This window comes from Cydia strobilella, chromosome 16 (assembly GCF_947568885.1).
Source record: "Cydia strobilella chromosome 16, ilCydStro3.1, whole genome shotgun sequence".
Classification (NCBI taxonomy): Eukaryota; Metazoa; Arthropoda; class Insecta; order Lepidoptera; family Tortricidae; genus Cydia; species Cydia strobilella.
The window spans coordinates 6,019,532-6,025,701 of NC_086056.1; the positions used below are offsets into that span (position 1 = coordinate 6,019,532).

A 6,170-nucleotide genomic window follows, 5' to 3' on the forward strand; every position below is an offset into this window, starting at 1 on the left:
CCTTAACTCCCAACCCCTCAGTCTCCGACCCATCAACTCACCTCCCCTCAACCCCCAACCTCAAACCCCCCAAACACTAATACCCTCTACCTTCACCTCTCAGTCTCTTTGGTTGTTTCCAACACTACCTACATCAAAAATCATAATACACATACGAGGGAAGTTATCAGTAGCCTTACCACGAGTTTGACATTGATATATTCGCTATCGTGTGCGTAACTTACTGTTTATGCATCTCGCTTGTACTGGCGTATTAGTGTACAAAGTAAGTTACGAAGAATATTTAGTGCCAAACTCGTGGTTAGGCTACAGTTGCACTACATCAAATTGGTGGTATTGGTGAGGAAATGCTTGAGTTACTTTAGAAAACACCGAAATTACCATACACGTGCCTTTAAAAATTGAGGAGTTCCCTCAATTCCTCACGGATTCCATCATCAGATCAAAACCAAAAATATTACAAAACACCTTGGAGAGGTAACTTCTTTCAAACAGAAAAAGAATAACTCAAATCGGATCATGGGTGCCGGAGTAATCGCGAAAATCATTATCATCAAAACAATCATCATCATCAGCTCCACTTCATCAAATTGGTGGTTTTCTAGAAAAAATGATCAAGTTGCTTAAGAAAACGACCAAATCACCATACATGTGCCTTTAAAAATTGAGGAGTTCCCTCAATTCCTCATGGATCCCATCATCAGAACAGCACCAGATTAATGTGGAACCACCTTGGTGGTAGTTCCTTTCAAACAAAAAAAGAATTGTTCAAGTCGGACCACGGGTCTCGGAGTAATCGCTGAGCATCCTACATTAAAAAAAATCATCATCACTATCTTCAAAACAATCATCATCATCAGGTCCACTTCATCAACTTGGTCGTTTTCGAGAGAAAATGCTCAAGTTGCTTATGAAAACACCCAAATCACCATACATGTGCCTTTAAAAATTGAGGAATTCCCTCAATTCCTCAGGGATCCCATCATCAGATCAGAACCAGATTAATATGGGACCAACTTGGAAGTAGCTCCTTTCGAACAAAAAAAGAATTACTCAAATCGGACCACGGGTCTCGGAATAATCGGTGAACATACATAAAAATAAAAATAAATAAATAGCCACAACCGAATACAGAACCTCCTCCTTCTATGAAATTGAAGTCGGTTAAAAATACCTAGCTTCTACCACACTGAGATAACTAGCATGCGAGATTCAGGTAGACTTAAAAAGCATGCTTTTATTGAATCATTTTTTTACAATCACCTTCCAAGTGTTGAGATGTTTAGCTATGTGATTGATAGTAGATAAGAAGACAGTATAATTTTTATCTTGTTTTTTTTTTTTCGCAAAGAAAAATATCGTGAGGAAACCGGCACGTGAATGCTGAATATCTATCATATTCATGTAAATTTTACTAAATGAGATTCGGATGAACTTCTATACCTACTCGGAATGGTCTAATCATATTATTAAATTCTCAGGAGTCCTTTTAAAAGAATATCGTTAGCTTTCAAAAGATCAATTCTTGAAACACTACACGGTAAACCACAACATAAGCACATGCCATTTATGAATTGTTTCAACAATGTTTAGTAACCGATAACCGATGCAAACATGTAAGCATTCGGAAACAATCATGTGACATTTTTTGAGATGAAAACTAAATGGTTGTTTGTAAACATTCATGATTGTAATCTGTTAAGGAATTTTAACTCGATCCATCCATTAACCAACACCAATTCAATATTTACCTTTTTGAAAAATATGAAATATGAACGTCATTATCTTGCTCCAGTCACCTGATATGACAATGACGATGATATACTCAACTCTCTGAGCCCTTGAAGTACTAAAATAATTTGGAAGGAAAAAGCCAAATACAAAACATTTGAGATTTTAAAAGGCAAAAAGCCAACGACACGAGGTGTTCCCAGGCGGTCACCCATCCAAGTACTGACCTCGCCCGACGTTGCTTAACTTCGGTGATCGGACGAGAACCGGTGTATTCAACGTGGTATGGACGTTGGCAACCAACATAGCAAAATAGTTCTAGATAAATTGTATTACAGTACTTATCTGACGTCACTGCGTACGACCTCAAATTAAAATTAATTTTTAACAAGCAGAAACGTCTGCGATCGATGCTATTAAGCTTAGAATAAATTTAAAAGTGGAAAAATTACTGCCTTGGGTGAGACTTGAACTGATCCAGAGGCCGTGAGTTCAAGTCTCACCCAAGGCAGTAATTTTTCCACTTTTAAATTTATTCTAAGCTCAAATTAAAATTCCTTGAATAACCACAAATTATTATTACAGTGCGAAAATCACGTAGAGGCAGTGCGTAGGGATCAGGATCACCATTCACCATCGCCACTAGTGGCACGTAAAGTAAAAACAGGAACCAATTTAAGAGTATGCATAATTATAATAAAAAACTCTAATGTCAGAAATGTGCTACCCGCACTGCGAGCGCGGAGGGAACGCGTTTTACCATTGTAAAACAAATGTGATATATTATATTGTTATCTATAGAATAAAATAAAGTTAGTGACAAACAAAACTGCTACCGGCATTCCGCCAAAAATAAAACAGCAAAAAGCCAACGACACGAGGTGTTCCCAGGCGGTCACCCATCCAAGTACTGACCTCGCCCGACGTTGCTTAACTTCGGTGATCGGACGAGAACCGGTGTATTCAACGTGGTATGGACGTTAGCGAATGCTAAGACAAAAATTTTGTTATCAAGCTGAGATACCTAGTTTGAGTAGTTTGCGTTACATTTACATCTACGCAGACGTCGTCTGGCATGAATGAAAAACATACATAAGTGCATAGCGTTGTCCCTTTCAGACAACCGGAGCGCCGTGTGGATCAACATTAGTGTGATAACCGAGTATTGCAAACATGTTTTCAAAAGTATAGAAACGTATCAAGAATAGTAAATTTATACCTAAAATTATTGTTTGAATATTTAAGGTCAAAAAAGGGATTATTCTCTCATCACGTCTTAGGTTCGGTGCGAGTACATTTGCTACAAAACGCAAGCATAGAGTATTTATATCTATCTTTGACGCAAGCAAAGTAAGTAGCAAACGTATGAACACTTAACACTAATCAATGTGTAAATCAGACCTTACGTTTGGTCGACAACACTGTTATTAAAGTCAAGATTTATAATAATTGAAAAATGATTTATAACTGATGACGTAAACCATAGAGTAACTTACGGAGTTATATCTATCTTTGCGTAAACTAAAAATATGAAAAACAGTTTGTTCACACTAAAGCGCCATCTCTGTGACTGAGTAGATACTTATCAGAGTAGTATTTAGTGCTATTTCCGCGTTTATTGGCAGTACCAGTAAATGCCGCTAGATGGCACGGAACTCAAATTAGGAAAAATATTAGCTACTCAATAGAGAATATTATGCGAAACTGCGTAGAAACGCCACTACCACACTCTGAGGGTCTATCGCGAAACAAGAAAATCAAAATTTCGTTATCTTACATCTGTGTCACTCTGCATATTCGAGCGATAAAGAGGCAGATAGCGAAATTTCGGATTTGCGTTTCCCGGTAGGTCCTCTGTAAACAAACCGCCTTGATGCACCAATGTCATATTTTATTGTCTCTGAAAACTTGTCAAAAACCTTGTTAATGGTACAGTATGTATAAGTTACTCTATGGTTTACTAAAAAGGCTAGTGGTGCACTCTAGTGGCAGAACATTGCAGTAATATCCCCTATTGCAGTCGACCCAAATAATTACGGGCAAAGATAGATATAACTCCGTAATAGATGGACACAGTCTAAGCAAAAAACGTGCCTCGAAAATCACGAAAATTTGATTCTCGATCAGAGGGCGCCACTAGTTTTGGCCTACTCTCGTATAGAGGGCGTTGACGGTTTCGTTTGTTATTTATAATTTTAACGCATATCAGTGAAAGAACATGGGTCAAAATCATATAAAAATAATAAATGCAAATAAAAAAAACATTTATTCATATTTAAATAAATTTTAACGTATTTTTATAAATCTTTATTTTTAGTTTTAAAGTATGTCGAAAGATGGCAGTGAATTTACAGCGGTTACAAAATTTACTATGACAGTACCGCTCTATCTTGATGATGCTCTTTGTTACGGGCAAAGATAGATATAACTCCGTAATAGATGGATACAGTCTAAGGAAAAAACGTGCCTCGAAAATCAAGAAAATTTGATTCTCGTTCAGAGGGCGCTACTAGTTTTGGCCTACAGTCGTATAGATGGCGTTGACGGTTTCGTTTGTTATTTAACAATTTTAACGCATATCAGTGAAAGAACATGGGTCAAAATCATAAAAATAATTAATGCAAATAAAAAAAAATCATTTATCCATATTCAAATACATTTTATCGTATTTTTATAAATATTTATTTTTAGTTTTTTAAAGTGTGTCGACAGATGGCAGTGAATTTACTGGGGTTACAAAATTTACTATGACAGTACCGCTCTAGTATAAGTTACTCTATGTTACGGGTGTCAAATATGCAAATAAAATTAAGAACACGGTAATAAACACCTACTAAAATGGCACGTATAATTTCCGTTTAAGGTCTGTGGTTTGGAGTGTTAAGTAATGTCATAAGTAGGTACTGTCAATGTCAACTGCGTTTGATGAAACTGCATCATTATAATAGAAATGTACATTATAGATGTAGAAGTAGGACCAAGCGATCAGCAACTTCAAGCGGTAATTTGCCAACGTCCATACCACGTTGAATACACCGGTTCTCGTCCGATCACCGAAGTTAAGCAACGTCGGGCGAGGTCAGTACTTGGATGGGTGACCGCCTGGGAACACCTCGTGTCGTTGGCTTTTTACTGTTTTTTGTTTGCGGCTTAAGAGCCGACCTAAAACAGTTTCGCTAGATGAATTAATTTATTCTTGTTTAAAAAAACAAACAGATTTTATTATAGGTACTTTATTTTATTTATTTTATTTTATTATTCAAATTAGTTACACAGCATTACAGTATTACTAACCATAGAGTAACTTATACTAGAGCGGTACTGTCATAGTAAATTTTGTAACCCCAGTAAATTCACTGCCATCTGTCGACACACTTTAAAACTAAAAATAAATATTTATAAAAATACGATAAAATGTATTTGAATATGGATAAATGATTTTTTTTATTTGCATTAATTATTTTTATGATTTTGACCCATGTTCTTTCACTGATATGCGTTAAAATTGTTAAATAACAAACGAAACCGTCAACGCCATCTATACGACTGTAGGCCAAAACTAGTAGCGCCCTCTGAACGAGAATCAAATTTTCTTGATTTTCGAGGCACGTTTTTTCCTTAGACTGTATCCATCTATTACGGAGTTATATCTATCTTTGTTACTACCAAGGCACTGCGAACTACAAAACAAATAAAAATACAAAGATACAATACCCTACGAGAAAACACAAAAATTAAAGTATTTAAGATTTGGGCGACGACATCACAGCGTGGCTCCGTTGCGTCGTCTGGCTTGGTGTAGAATTCGGCAAGTTGCCCCGGAACCGCCGAAACACCACACCCTTCGGCCAGAAGTCCGCGCTAGCGATGGTGTCCTGCAGCGCCCGCGGCACGCGCACCACAAATGAACTGAAGTGCACATAGTGACGCGACTGTAGCTGTGTGATGGGTGACCGCCTGGGAACACCTCGTGTCGTTGGCTTTTTGCATTTATTTTTAATTCACAAAAAAAAATGTCTCCTCGTTCTCCTCAGTTCGTTGTACTGCGATAATAGTATTTAGGATTTTGCGAGATTTGGCGTTTCTAGGTTATAATATATATTGAGTTGAGACGGGTGCGAAACTCCTCGCTTCGGGCAAACTCGGCTCCGTTCGGCTCAGCATTGCTCCGAGAAATTATAAGGGTTGGCACAACTTGACGTCCCTTTGCGTGCACGACCACAGATAAGATAATGACCTGAATTTTGACAACCCTAAATAGCCGAAAGGGATAGTGCCATATATTAGAAAGGGACGTCATGATTCGACCCTGAACCGCTGTCAAACCGGTTTTGTAGGAAGTTTCCTTTCTGTACGGTAAACCTAGGGCCCGTTTATCAAAAGCTTTTGATAAACGGGCCCCTATTATATATTCTGTGGTTAAGCTGTGTTTAAGCCGG

General features: G+C 37.6%; 3 non-coding genes across 3 annotated transcripts; 1 reads left to right on the forward strand and 2 right to left on the reverse strand.

Moving 5' to 3' along the window:
- Positions 1–1,909: 1,909 nt before the first annotated feature.
- LOC134748666 (5S ribosomal RNA) lies at positions 1,910–2,028 on the reverse strand. Its single transcript, XR_010128426.1, has one exon. It is a non-coding gene; the product is annotated as a 5S ribosomal RNA (ribosomal RNA).
- Positions 2,029–2,597: 569 nt separating this feature from the next.
- On the reverse strand, positions 2,598–2,716 carry LOC134748668 (5S ribosomal RNA). The gene has a single exon (XR_010128428.1). It is a non-coding gene; the product is annotated as a 5S ribosomal RNA (ribosomal RNA).
- Positions 2,717–4,739: 2,023 nt separating this feature from the next.
- LOC134748667 (5S ribosomal RNA) lies at positions 4,740–4,858 on the forward strand. Its single transcript, XR_010128427.1, has one exon. It is a non-coding gene; the product is annotated as a 5S ribosomal RNA (ribosomal RNA).
- Positions 4,859–6,170: the final 1,312 nt, after the last annotated feature.